This window comes from Cetorhinus maximus, chromosome 8, assembly GCF_964194155.1.
Source record: "Cetorhinus maximus chromosome 8, sCetMax3.hap1.1, whole genome shotgun sequence".
NCBI lineage: Eukaryota > Metazoa > Chordata > Chondrichthyes > Lamniformes > Cetorhinidae > Cetorhinus > Cetorhinus maximus.
The window spans coordinates 83,308,095-83,321,973 of record NC_135886.1 but is presented as its reverse complement, the minus strand read 5'-3'; the positions used below and the strand labels follow the sequence as shown (position 1 = coordinate 83,321,973).

The window sequence follows — 13,879 nt, the reverse complement described above, 5'->3', positions numbered from 1 at the left end:
CTTATTTAAGGATCATGAATGACACTTCACAATATTAGTAATATCTGTCCTTTTTCTCTCCACACACAAGACAATGGCACTAACTTTTGAGGTCTCAGGATGGCTTTCCATGTTAAAAAGAGGTTTGTAAATGCAAGTTATTGTTTACATTATTCGATAATCTTATTTTCTTTTATTATTTGAACAGTCAATGCCATCTATTTCATTTATCGCATCTTTGCAAGTGTTTTAAGTTTGAATTTGTTTCTGCTTTCATTTCCTCCATGGCCTTGCCTGTCCCTATCAGTGTAATTTCCTCCAATCCTACAACCATCTGAGATATTTGTGATACTTTTTATTCTCGCCTCTCGTGCATTCCCATTCATAATTGCTCCACCATTGATGCCTGTGCCTTCAGTTGCCTAGGCCCCACGCTCTGAAATTTCCTCACATAGGTCACCCTACCTAGTCTGCCTCTTTTAATACGCTTCTTAAACGTATCTCTTTGACCAAGCTTTTGGTCACTTGAGCTAATATCTCATGTGTACTTTGTTTTATAATGCTCCTGTGAAATGTCTTGGCACATATTACATTAAAGGTTCTATATAAGTTGCTGTGTCTTCCAACTCTTTTTATAAAGGCCTCTGAAATCTACTTTCTTTAACTTAAGGGTACATACTGGCCAATAATAATTGGGAAAGGACAAAACTAATATTGCAGGAAAGTTGGCCAATGAAATGACTGGTTAAAATAAGCAATTTTGAAACTGTCACCGAATGCATGATGATCAGCCTTACACGATTTTAATAAACCCAAATAAATCCAAAGTTTTTTTTTACTAAACAGAGAACGGACATTACAATTTCACCTACTGAGCCTGACAGAGCTCAGCTGGCAATGCGCTCAGTAAATTATATTAAAATAACAGATAAATGAACACTTTGAAAGCTATGGGGTACTCTGCATCAGCGATAGATTTTCACCCCAGAATAAATGTAAAGCAAGCTTTCTATTTTACCCAATAATGTCTCCTTGTTTCAACCTCAGAAAATCACCTATTAGAGAGGAATATTACCATTATCATCCCCAAGGTCAGCATGTGTATTTTCTTGACGTTTTAAATTTTTTTTTACTGTAGTGCCAGTACAAGAAGTTTACCCTCATTTCTCTCACAAGCTATCTGAAAGCATCTACCTATATTAATTAAGAATCTTGCATGTGGCATACATTCATAGTATTGCACCTCTCAAAGATCATGCTGATGAGCTGAATATTCTACTGTAAAGCAACCAAAGCCTATTTCCATTTATTGGCCATTGAGGAAAATTCAATCAATCAGCAATTAAGAAGCGCCAAAAGCCCACTAATCTGGAACCAGCAACTAACAAAACAAAAACCAAATTACTCAAGTAATTTCTTAATTCTTTTCAGATAAAAAATAACATTCATCATACAACACAAAAAATGCACAAAAGTAATAAAGCTCAAAATTTGTCAATTAATGAAGTAACTACAAGGAGGTTTCCCTGCACAGGTTTGCTCTTCTACATGGGAACTTCTAAAATTGGAAATTTCACTAGGGCCTACACACAATGGCGTATGCCAAAATGTATGCTGGTTAAAAGATGCATAATCTGAGTACTTATCACTGTCACCTCGTGACACTAAGATGGCAAATTTACTACAATAATCATATGACAACCAGGATCCTTCAATTACCAGGAGACTTAAAGCTCTTGTTAATAAATGGTGAGAATGTACACATTAGGTATCCAGGGAGTTGCACTTTTCACCATGTTCGTGGTAGAAACAGATTATACGGAACATACCTGATGACATGATAACCAAGCAGAAAATGCATAAATAACTGACACTTGAGTAATGCAAAAGAAACATATGGATTTCTAGAATAAGCCCTTGCAAAAAATTCTGAGCGAACAGACATTTGGGATATTTCTTTTGTTGTGGAAGGACTGTGCCAGAGCCAGTAAAGGAATATTAATGAGATACTTTGATACTAACTACTGAATTAATCAAATACTTTGTGGCTGGAATAAGTCAGACTCAAACCAGAGTGAACAACTACCTTTTCAAGATGGTCATGGGTGACTGTGGGAAAAACCTCCCTAGTACAGTTGTGGACCAACAGCTTCATAAAGACTACAAATTGTAGATAGGAAGAGACAAAAGCATTTAATAATTAATAACTAAGAAAAGAGAGGAAGATCTTGGGGAGGAGGAGAAAGAAGAACAGAGGACTTGGGTCTCAAACAAAAATATGTCAAATACATCAGTGGATGACACAGCAACCTAAAAAATGAATAACTGAGAAGAGGCGGTTTTAGTGGGGAAAGAACAAAGTTATTTGCATTTTAAAGGTTTTGTAAAGTGGTACACGAACAATGTTAAAAATATGTCCATGAGACCTATATCTTTCGAAATCAGTAAGTTTTTAATATTTTAACCTGGCATCAATCATGCTTCAGTAAATTTGCCATGTTATGAAACAAGCATTCCACTTTTCCATTTTGGCTAAAACAGGATCTCTGTAAACATTAAAAAAACATACTCCAAATACTGTTAAGACTGTTTTCATTGGAGAAAAGAAGGCCGAGAAGAGACCTGATAGAGGTATTCAAAATCATGAGGGAACTGGACAAAGTAGATAGGGAGATACCGTTACAACCATGAAAGCATTGAGAACAAGAGGGCATGGATTTAGGGTAATTAGTGAAAGGAGCAAAAAAAAGTGATAGGAGGAAAATCTTTCTCAGGCAGCAGGTGGTTAGGGTCTGGAAGGCAGTGCTTAAGAGTGTGGTGGAGGCAGATTCAATTGAAGCATTCAAAAGGAAAATAGACTGTTATCTGAAAAGGAAAATGTGGAGGGTTATGGGGAAAAGGCAGGCAATGGAACTTGGTGAGCTGCTCATTCAGAGTGTTGGTGCAGACATGATGGGCCAAACAGCCTCCTTCTGCGATGTAACAATTCTAATATATTGGACTGCTACCCACATGTAGCATCACGAGACACCAGTTTACACTGAATTACAGGCAATTCTTACATAGGAAAAATATGATGAAATATCCCATCAATCATGGCTGGATGCACACCCATGCATATCAAAGAAGTATTGACAGTGTGCTATATTATCACGAGTGCCATTCTCTTAGGAGTGTTGAATTATTAAAAATTATCAAAGCTAATATCCAAGTCCTCAAATCTAGCAGAGAGTTATTCAGCTATGTCAGTTTTGTGCACCTCATCACATTTCTTGCAACATCTCAAAGTGCTTTAGATAATAGTCACTTCACCTGGAAGTAATTCTGTTACATTGGCAAGATAGAAATAATTTTGTGCAGAGCTAGACTCTGCAAGCAGCAAGAAGAAAGAAAAAACTGAGTTACAAATATGAGGTTTTAAAAAATTGTTATATTTCAGGACTTTGTAACTTCGGGTAAAAAAAAGTACTAAAGGGAGTCATGTGACTTTTTCTGAATTCTGCTGACAACATGCCTGGGGGAGGCGATGGCGTAGTGGGATTGTCGCTGGACTAGTAATCCAGAGACCCAGGGTAGTGCTCCCGGGTTTGAATCCCGCCATGAGACGGTGGAACTTGAATTCAATAAAAACCTGGAATTAAATGAACAGTCTAATGATGACCAGGAACCCATTGTTGATTGTTGTAAATACCCATCTGGTTCATTAATATCCTTTAGGGAAGAAAATCAGTCGGCTTAACCTGGTCTGGCCTACATGTAACTCCACGCCCACAGCAACGTGGTTGACTCTGAAATGGTCCAGCAAAGCCACTCAGTTGTATCAAACCACTACAAAGCCAGCATCGACATCGACCTAGCATCGGAAACAACAACGGCAACCTCAGCCCTGTTGACCCTTTAAAGTCCTCCTTACTAACATCTGGGGGCTAGTGCCAAAGTTGGGAGAGCGGTTGTCTCACAGACCAGTCAAACAACAGCCTGACATAGTCATTCTCGTGGAATCACAACATACAGATAATGTCCCAGACACCAACATCACCATCCCTGGGTATGTCCTGTCCCACCGGCAGGACAGCAGAGGTGGCGGCACAGTGGTATAGTTGGGAGGGAGTTGTCCTGGGGGTCCTCAACATTGACTCCGGACCCCATGAAGTCTCATGGTATTAGGTCAAACATGGGCCTCCTGCTGATTTCCACGTACCACCATCCCTCAGCTGATGGATTAGTGCTCCTCCATGATGAGCATCACTTAGAGGGAGCACCGAGGGTGGCAAGGGTGCAGAATGTACTCTGGGCGGGGGACTTCAATGTCCATCATCAAGAGTGGCTCAGTAGCATCACTACTGACGGCAGGTAGTGAGGGAACCAACAAGAGGGAAAAACATACTTGACCACATCCTCACCAACCTGCCTGCCGCAGATGCATCTGTCCATGACGGTATTGGTAGGGGTGACCACAAGTAGGAGTGACCACCGCACAGTCGTTGTGGAAACAAAGTCCCGCCTTCGCACTGAGGATATCCTCCATCGTGTTGTATGGCACTGCCACTTGAAATCTGTTGATTTCAAACAGATCTAGCAACTCATGACTGGGCATCCATGAGATGCTGTGGGCCATCAGCAGCAGCAGAATTGTACTCGAACACAATCTGTAACCTCATGGCCCGGCATATCCCCCAGTCTACCATTACCATCAAGCCAAGGGATCAACCCTGGTTCAATGAAGAGTGCAGGATGGCATGCCAGGAGCAGCACCAGGCATACCTAAAAATGAGGTATCAACCTGGTGAAGCTATAACACAGGACTACTTGCATGCCAAACAGCATAAGCAACAAGTGGTAGACAGAGATAAGCGATCCCACAACCAAAGGATCAGAATCAAAGCTCTGCAGTCCTGCCACATCCAGTTGTGAATGGTGGTGGACAATTAAACAACTCACTGGAGGAGGAGGCTCCACAAATATCCCCATCCTCAATGATGGAGGAGCTCAGCACATCAATGCAAAAGATAAAGCTGAAGCATTTGCTACAACCTTCAGCCAAAGTGCTGAGTGGATGATCCATCTCAGCCTCCTCCAGAGGTCCCCAGCGTCACAGATGCCAGTCTTCAGGCAATTCGATTCACTCCACGTGATATGAAGAAACAGCTGAAGGCACTGGATACCACAAAGGATATGGGCCCTGACAATATACTGGCAATAGTACTGAAGACATGTGCTCCAGAACTTGCTGCGCCCCTAGCCAAACAGCTCCAGTGCAGCTACACACTGGCATCTATCCGGCAATGTGAAAAATTGCCCAGGTATGTCCTGTATACAAAAGGCAGGACAAATCCAACCAGGCCAATTACTGACCCATCAGTCTACTCTCCATCATCAGTAAAGTAATGGAAGGCGTCATCAACAGTGCTATCTAGCAGCACTTACTTAGTGACGCCCAGTTTGGGTTCCGCCAGGGCCACTCAGCTCCTGACCTCATTACAGCCTTGGTTCAAACATGGACAAAGAGCTGAACTTCCGAGGTGAGGTGAGAGTGACTGCCCTTGACATCAAGGCTGCATTTGACCGAATGTGGCATGAAGGAGCCCTGGCAAAACTGGAGCCAAAGGGAATCAGGGGAAAATTCTCCACTGGTTGGAGTCATACCTAACACAAAGGAAGATGGTTGTTGGAGGTGAGTCATCTCTGCTCCAGAGTTCCTTAGGGTAGTGTCCTAGGTCCAACCATCTTTAGCTGCTTCATCAATGACCTTCCTTCCATCATAAGGTTAGAAGTGGGGATATTCGCTGATGATTGTGACTCCCCAGATACTGAAGCAGCCCATGTCCAAACGCAGTAAGACCTGGACGATATTCAAGCTTGGGCTGACAAGCGGCAAGTAACATTTGCACCACACAAGTGTCAGGCAATGACCATCTCCAACAAGAGAGAATCCAACCATCGCCCCTTGATATTCAATGGCATTACCATCACTGAATCCCCCACTATCAACATCCTGGGGGTTACCGTTGACCAGAAACTGAACTGGATTAGCCATATAAATACTGTGGCTACAAGAGCAGGTCAGAGGCTGGGAATCGTGCGACAAGTAACTCACCTCCTGACACCCTAAAGTGTGTTCACCATCTACAAGGTACAAGTCAGGAGTCCCCCGCTTGCCTGGATAAGTGCAGCTTCCACAACATTCAAGAAGCTTGACATTGTCCTGGACAAAGCAGCCCACTTGACTGGCACCACATCCGAACATTCACTCCCTCCACCACCGATGCACAGTGGCAGCAGTGTGTACTATCTACAAGGTGCACTGCAGGAATTCACCAATGCTCCTTCAACAGCATCTTCCAAACCCACAAGCACTACCACCTAGAAGGACAAGGGCAGCAGATAGATGGGAACACCACCACCTGGAAATTCCCTTAGTCACCCAACATCCTGACTTGGAAAAATATCGCCATTCCTTCACTGTCGTTGGGTCAAAATCCTGGAACAGCACTGTGGATGTACCTACACCACATGGACTGCAGCGGTTCTAGAAGGCAGCTCACCACCACCTCCTCAAGGGCAACCAGGGATGGGCAATAAATGCTGGCCCAGCCAGCGAAGCCCACATCCCATGAATGAATAAAAAATAAATAAATAAAGGTTAAAGAGTGGCCCAGGTTGTTTTATTGGGGAGAAGGTGCAAGATACACAAACTTGCAAAGAATGACCCTGTAGCTCTGCTGACAGTGGATAAGACTTGATCATGAAGTCATAGGAAGGGGTTAGCAATGTCTAGTTCTGTAATCAGTTGTACTCTAAACTGTCTATTTAATTCCAAGATGGGTGTGAAGAGGTTAGCTAATTGGAATTTCTACCTGGATGCAAGACCCAGAGAGAGGGAGAGAACAAGTGCAGAGAGATGGAGGCAGCCAGTCTCTATTGCTCATTGCACAAAATGTTAAAATAACAGAAGGACTTAAACTGAACCTTTTATTCATCATGTTAATGATATGGTTTTCTTGTGATAAGCATGAAAAATTAGAATCCCATTTTATATGCAAACATATTTTTTGCCTCATGTAAGTAAATGGAAGAAATATATCCATTAATAACTTGCCTAGTATTTATGAATAAAATGAAATGCTTAAGATTGAGGTTTGTTGGAAGGCATCTCTAGGTCTTGCTCTTGCCTCTGAGACAGAGGTTCTGGGTCAGCCCAACTTCAGAGACTTGACAAAATCTAGGCCGACACTCCAGGGTAATAGAGGTGCAACATTTTGGATTAGACATTAATCTTCCCTCTCAGTTGGATGTAAAAGATTCATGGCACTATTTTGAAAAAGGAGCTAATATCTATCCCTCAACCAAAATCACAAACAGATTATTTGATCATTATCCCATTTCTGCTTGTGGGAGTTTGCTATGAGCAAACTGGCAGCCACATTTCCTACAACAGTGACTACACTTCAATGGTACTACAATAGCTGTAAATTGCTTTGTGACATTCTGACACCATGAAAGACTAGTCCAACTAACTATTAATTCACAGCTGCACAGTGCTCTGGACGGAAACTACTGGAAAACTTAATTGCAGCATTTTAAGGGGGTTTTGATATCATGTGTAGATATAAATGCAAGTTCATTTTTTCTATAAAATTTATTTTAAATCACAAAAAAAGCTATTATATCTAAACATACAAATTATTACATCCAATTCTGGTGTACAGAGTGGTTTAAAGGACTGCTCCATCATGATTCATTTATCTGAAAGTTTTCATGTATAAGAAAAGCTATAGTTTTTAAACTTGTTGATCTAAATGTTTTAGTGTAAAGTGTTGTTGTGTACACCAAGAATAAAACCTTAATTTGAAAAACTTAAAAGCTGCAACCTCCCCCCCACCAAACTGGCCGCTGACAATTTTCACTTTGAAAGTCAACAGTTAAAAATAAGAAAAAAAAAGATAAATCTGCTCTCTGAGGGCGATAAAGGTGAAGCAATGTCAGCAAACTGCTGTCATCAACAAATCTCCAATGAGCCTTTCAGATCCAGTGTAAGGAAATACAAAGGAGGAAAGGAAGGCTGGCACCATAAGTCACAGAAAATTCAAAATTTTAATGTGGCACTTCAAACAAACCCTATTATTATATTGTGCAATTTATTTTATGCATGGTACAAATGGTTGAATACCATAATTCAACCTTATTCTGTATACATCAGCATTGTGTGTAGCGCCAGCTTTAAGAAATTTAAATTTGTACACAAGCGAAATATAATAACCTAACTATACAAACAGTAACTAGGCTTCACATTCAATGGTGGCAAAACTGAGAGCACTGATTTGTTGGAATGAAGAGCAGCAATTTTTCCTCCCATTGAGTTTTACCCATAAACACCTAGTCAATGACATACAATGATTATATAATTTATTTAGATTTTTCTTTTCCCACCTATTTCCATTATTTTAAAATTTATTTCCATCCATTGTTTTATCTCTACCTTTTAGCCTATTTTGATCCCTTTCCCCCACCCCACCCCCACTAGGGCTATCTGAACCTTGCTTGTCCTGCTTTCTACCCTTAATGTCACCTATTAGCACATTTCCTAGCTAATATCACCACCGTCAACACCTCTTTGTCCTTTTGTCTATGACATCTTTTGGCAATCTCCACCTATCACTGGCCCTCTATCCAGCTCTATCTGTTCCACCCCCCCTTAAACCAGCTTATATTTCACCTCTCTTCTATTTTTCCTCAGTTCTGTTGAAGAGTCATACGGACTCGAAACGTTAACTGTATTCCTCTCCGCAGATGCAGTCAGACCTGCTGAGTTTTTCCAGGTATTTTTATTTTTGTAGTCAATGACAGATCTTTCTTACATAGCACTGCATTACCTTTGTCTAACTCAATGTATCAACAATCCGGCACTTATGTAATTCAAGGCAATTAGTGTTCAGTCAAGAAAGCAAATCTTCTGCAACAGATTTTCAGGTTAAAAATGTAAGAATATAAAATACTATCATAGATGGAATATGCAGAAGGCTTATGTGCTTGCATGTCTGCAACAAGTAGCTTTGATCCTTGGAATGATCGACAATTCACAAGATGCTGCACTGCACATCTCTGCCTTCTATCTTTAGTTGCAATTTCTCAGTTTGACTACATATACATTTGATATCAAAACTCTCTTAAAATGCCACATTCATGATATCCAGCATCTCAAAAGCACTGTGCAGATGTGATTTAGTAGTTGTCTGGACTATTTATAAGTAACCCTAGGTCAAAGCACACTGACTGTTGTTGGCTCACTTGCACATTTACACCCTTACTCTGTAAAGGGCTATCAGAAAGATGATAAGAGGAAGAGGATGAAGTCCAATGATCTTGAAAAAAGGGATATACATTCATTATAGCATTTCTATAGGAGCTCCCAGCCAAGCAAGTACATGTTACTTCAAGTATAAACTACTAAGATGTCCTGCATTCTCAGTAAACCAAACAGGAACCCCATAGGAACTGCATTAAAACAAAACAGCTCTGATCACTTCAATTGGACAAGCATTTGGATCCTTGAATGTCCATGAGATTATTTTTCATACTGCTGGCAGGATGTAACAAATTCTACAAAATGTCATTCTTAAGTGCTCATTCACAATAACATTATTCGCAATAGGTAGGGCCTTATTAAAAATTTGCGTTACAGTATATATGAAGGGGTAACAGCTTTTCCTTGAAAACATTTTTCCTTCTGGGAAAAAAAAGAAACATATCACAGGTACAGGAAGCCACACGAGATCACGTTAGAAGTGGGCAAAACGTCAGTTTTTGTCACCCTGACATACAAAGTGGGTGGAGATTAAAAAAAAAAGGGGCCGGGACAAATTTAAGATAAAACCGCTTGTATTATCAGCCGATATAATGTTCAGCGATTTCATACTGTGGGAAATATTCTACTGTAATGTATCACATTTTGATCCAAAGACGTGCACGTAAACCATCATAGAGGAATGAGACAAAATTCATTTTAAGTGTGGGCAGTTCTTCCAGCCAAAGCAGGGCACAGTAACATCGTACGGATTACAATGGGCAGAGTCAGTGATATTTCGCTCCATACCAACCTAAAATTCTAAGGGACAGCTGAGTGGTCATTTCTGCAGGTCACTGTTAGAGGGAGAGTGAGATTGGGGGGGAGGGGGTTGTTGCAAGAACTGAAAGTGCTGCAAACTGCCTGAAAAAAATGTGCAGACGCGCGCACACACATAATTTACCCTCTGCATCACTGCCATGGCCCTTGTGGAAGGAGAAGCGGTGTAAGTTTAGAGATGGGAGAAGGAAGGTGGATGATGGCCGCTCCCCCACAGCCCTGACACCAGTCGCCCGCCCAGCCGCCGACATCTTGTCTCTCCGCCATGTTAGGCTGCCCGTCCCCAGCGCCCAGCCTCGCCGTCCCTGGGAGATTCTCTCCACACAAACCCGCCGGGCCTGATGCTCTCTCTCTCTCGCCGCTACTTGTCACCGTTCACATTTCATTTTTTAAACCATTAAACCCAGGCCGCGCACAACCATCAAACACTCACCGCAGCCTCTCTCTCTCTCTGCCCTCCGCCTTCTCCACAGTCCGGGGGGGGGCCCCGAGGCCAGGAGGATTTCTCCGGCTCTCTCGTCGATTGCTGCCCTCGGTCCGTTGAGATTTCGGGCCTCTATGTCGAAGGTGGGAGGGGAGGGGAGAGGGGGAAGCAAGGCCGCGGCCTAAACTGCGGCCTTTACCCCCAGGGCCTAACTCAGCCTTGCCCTTCAAGCAGCTCCAGCCGGCGCGTCCCTCGCTTTTCCGCCCGCCCCTCTTCCCCCCACCCTGGGTGTGGATGTATGTGGCCGAGGCGGGAGGCCTGGCTCTCCCCCCTCTTCCTCCTCCTCCCCCCCTGCTGACTCGGGAGGCCCGCCGCTTGCCTGTGCTTGCAGCCGCCGCCGCCCCGCTGCCTCCTTCCTTCCCTCCGCTCGGCTGGCTCCGGCCCCGCCAATTAGGCTTCGAGCCGGCGGGCGGGCGGCGGCTGCGGGCTGAGCGCGCACCGGCTTCTCGGGCTTACGTCAGAGGGGAGGCGAAGCGAGGCGGCCGGAGCCGGAGGGCAGGCGGAGCGGGGGGCCGGGGAAAGACGGTGCCGAAGCGGCCAAATAAACCCCCACTCCCACTGCAACAAAATAACACAACATGCAGAGGGGGGAAAGAGCAGCGTTACCAACTCCAATTGAAGAGAGAGCCCAAACTGTTTATTCCAATACACCCCCGGGGTTGAACACCACAGGCCCCGTCAGAAGTATCTCCCCATTGACCCATTTTTTTTTCATTTTTGCACAAGTTTTCTGTTTTCTTTCAAATGTGATTTCTTTGATTTGTGTCGCTTTAACAACAGATCTGGTCAAGTTTAAATAGGCTCATCCCCACGAACAAGGCGAGGAAGAAATGGGAGTCGTAAACTTTTGTCACCCCCCGCCTTAACATTTCTACAATATTGACCTGGCCGAACCTAGGCCAGAATCCGCTTACTTTTCATCAAAACATAAATTGCAACGCCACTGCCTGTCTCAACAAAGATTGTATATTGGAAATAAACAACTTTTAACTGACGATACCCACAAAATACCACTTCAACCTTTACTTCAACGCTGCCCTCACTAAAACTACAGATTTGAGACTCCACTGAAGATGTGGACAAAATAAACTATAGTACTAAAAAACAAAACTCAGCTCATCTTAAAACTTGTTTCCTTTAAGTTTATATGCAACCATAAATAGGAGAAAGGAACTGACTAAATATTTTTGTTTAAGATTTAGCTTGGTATGAGCACTTTTAATTCTGTTATTGTTGATAAGGATTTTAAAAAGCTTTATTCACAGAATTTCATTTTTGGCACAACTGTTTTTGGAAGATGGGTGCTGGGGGGAGGGGGGTTGTGGCTAGACAGGTGTAATATCCTTACAGTACAAAAAGAGGCTGGCATGGAATTCAAGTACCCAACTGAACTGGTTTATTCCGGTTTAAGTTTATATAACGTACATACAAAAATGGCCACATGAGGGTGCTATTACACTTCATCCTTAGTGAAAAGGTTACACAATGGTCAAATTGCACACAACCTACATATATTTCTTGTTTTTCATTTATTTACAAATTCAACTTAACCACTGGCTCCCTATTGTTAAGATGCTGGCTTTCTTGACCCAAACTTTCAAAATTAGAGAAGGATCTTGACCCATGTTGGTTTGAGTCTGAGGAGAAGTTCTCTCCAACAAATACTGATGATGCCCACTTTCAGCTGAATTTTCAATTTCATCAGACATGTCTGACCCTGACTTGGATCTGAACTGGTTTCAGGAACAATTTGTGTTGGAGTAACTATTGGTACGCTACTCGTATCCCAACTATCCAATTCATCAGGCTCATCTGATTCTTCCCAACTCCCTTCTTGAACATCTGAAGGTAAAACATGATCTATATGTACAAACCTAAGCTTTCCACTACCAAACATCTTGACCAAATATATGCAAGGATCACATATTTTCATGACTCTTCCCTGGTGGCCACTTCAACCATTTATGATGATCTTTCAGCTTAACCTTCTAGTTCAGCTTCAGATTTTTTTTCTCGCACTTTACCCCTATGATGACTCTCTTTCTGCCTGGATTGTTGCTCTCTGGCTGACTCCTAAATTTGGCTTTAGCAATGAAAACCTCGTTCTAGACTGCATTTTGAGAAACAATTCAGCTGGCTTTCTGCTGGTAGTAGTGTGAGGTGTGTTGCAATAAATAAACAAAATATTCTCCACTTTGTGATTCAATGACAACTGACATTTCTCCCAATTTGTATCTAGCATTTGTTTAACATGAGCAAATTTAACAATTTGTACTGTACGTTCTGCTGCCTCATTTGGAGCCGGATGATACGGTGGAACTCTAGTGTGTTTTATCCCATTCATTCTCATGAATGTTACAAACTCTTCTGAACAAAACTGAGGCCTGTTGTTGGACACAATTTCCTCTGGAAACCCATAAGGAGCAAACAAACTATGCAAAATATCGAGAGTTTTGCTAGTCATTTGATTCATCGGAAACCCCTAAACTCACTTCGATTGGCTATCTATCACAATGAGTAGCTGTTGCCCTTCAAGTTCTGCAAAATCTATGTACAGCCCCTGCCACACTCTCACTGGCCATTTCCATGGTTGCAAATATACCGATGGCAACTTCCTTTCTATTGCTTGACATGCTCTACACTGTTTCACTGTGTCTCCTAAGTCCTTGTTCTAACCCTGGCCACCAAATGTAGCTTCTTGCTAGACTCTTTGTCAACCTCACCCCTAAGCGCTGAATTTCCCCCCTGTCAGGGAGGAAGCTGGTGGGCAGGCGCGTGCGGGCGCACTTCCAATTGGCGGCCCCGATCGGAGGCGTGGCGCCATTTTATGTGGTGGGCCAATTAAGGCCCACCCAGCGTGACTTCCGCACAGAAGCGCAATGCGCTCCCTGTGCAGGTGGGGGAGGGGGGGGGGTGGATTCCTAAAATCAACAGTGCGCTCTTTCGTGCATGCGCACGAAAGAGGGCACTCATCTCCCTGAGGCTAAGTGCAGCCTCAGGGAGATCGGTTCTAAATGTTAAAAAGCTCAAAATAGAAAAATAAAATTTCCCTAACATGACCCCTCATGTGACAATGTCACATGAGTTTGGACATGTTCATAATTTCCAAAAAAACTTTATTAAAATTTTAAAAACCCTACATGAAACCTCATCCCGCCCGTGGATGAGGTTTCATGTTTTTTCTAGTTCCCGCCAGGGCTCCTGACCTGCCGGCCAACCTTAAGGTTAGACGGGCAGGTCCACTAATTACTTTAATTGCTCTGTCAATGGCCTCAATTGGCCATTGACAGGTC

At 42.8% G+C, this 13,879-nt stretch overlaps 1 protein-coding gene across 7 annotated transcripts in view; it reads right to left on the bottom strand.

Moving 5' to 3' along the window:
- znf711 (zinc finger protein 711) overlaps positions 1-11,481 on the bottom strand; it is a 52,292-nt gene extending 40,811 nt beyond the window's left edge. The window contains exon 1 of one of the 7 annotated variants that reach the window (XM_078547213.1): positions 10,536-11,481. The gene's annotated coding sequence lies outside the window, so the exon portion shown is untranslated. Of the gene's footprint in view, positions 1-10,226; positions 10,320-10,531 lie in introns of those variants that run through there. The other 6 variants (XM_078547212.1, XM_078547207.1, XM_078547210.1 and 3 more) reach the window with 6 other exon arrangements.
- Between the last annotated feature and the right edge of the window lie 2,398 nt (positions 11,482-13,879).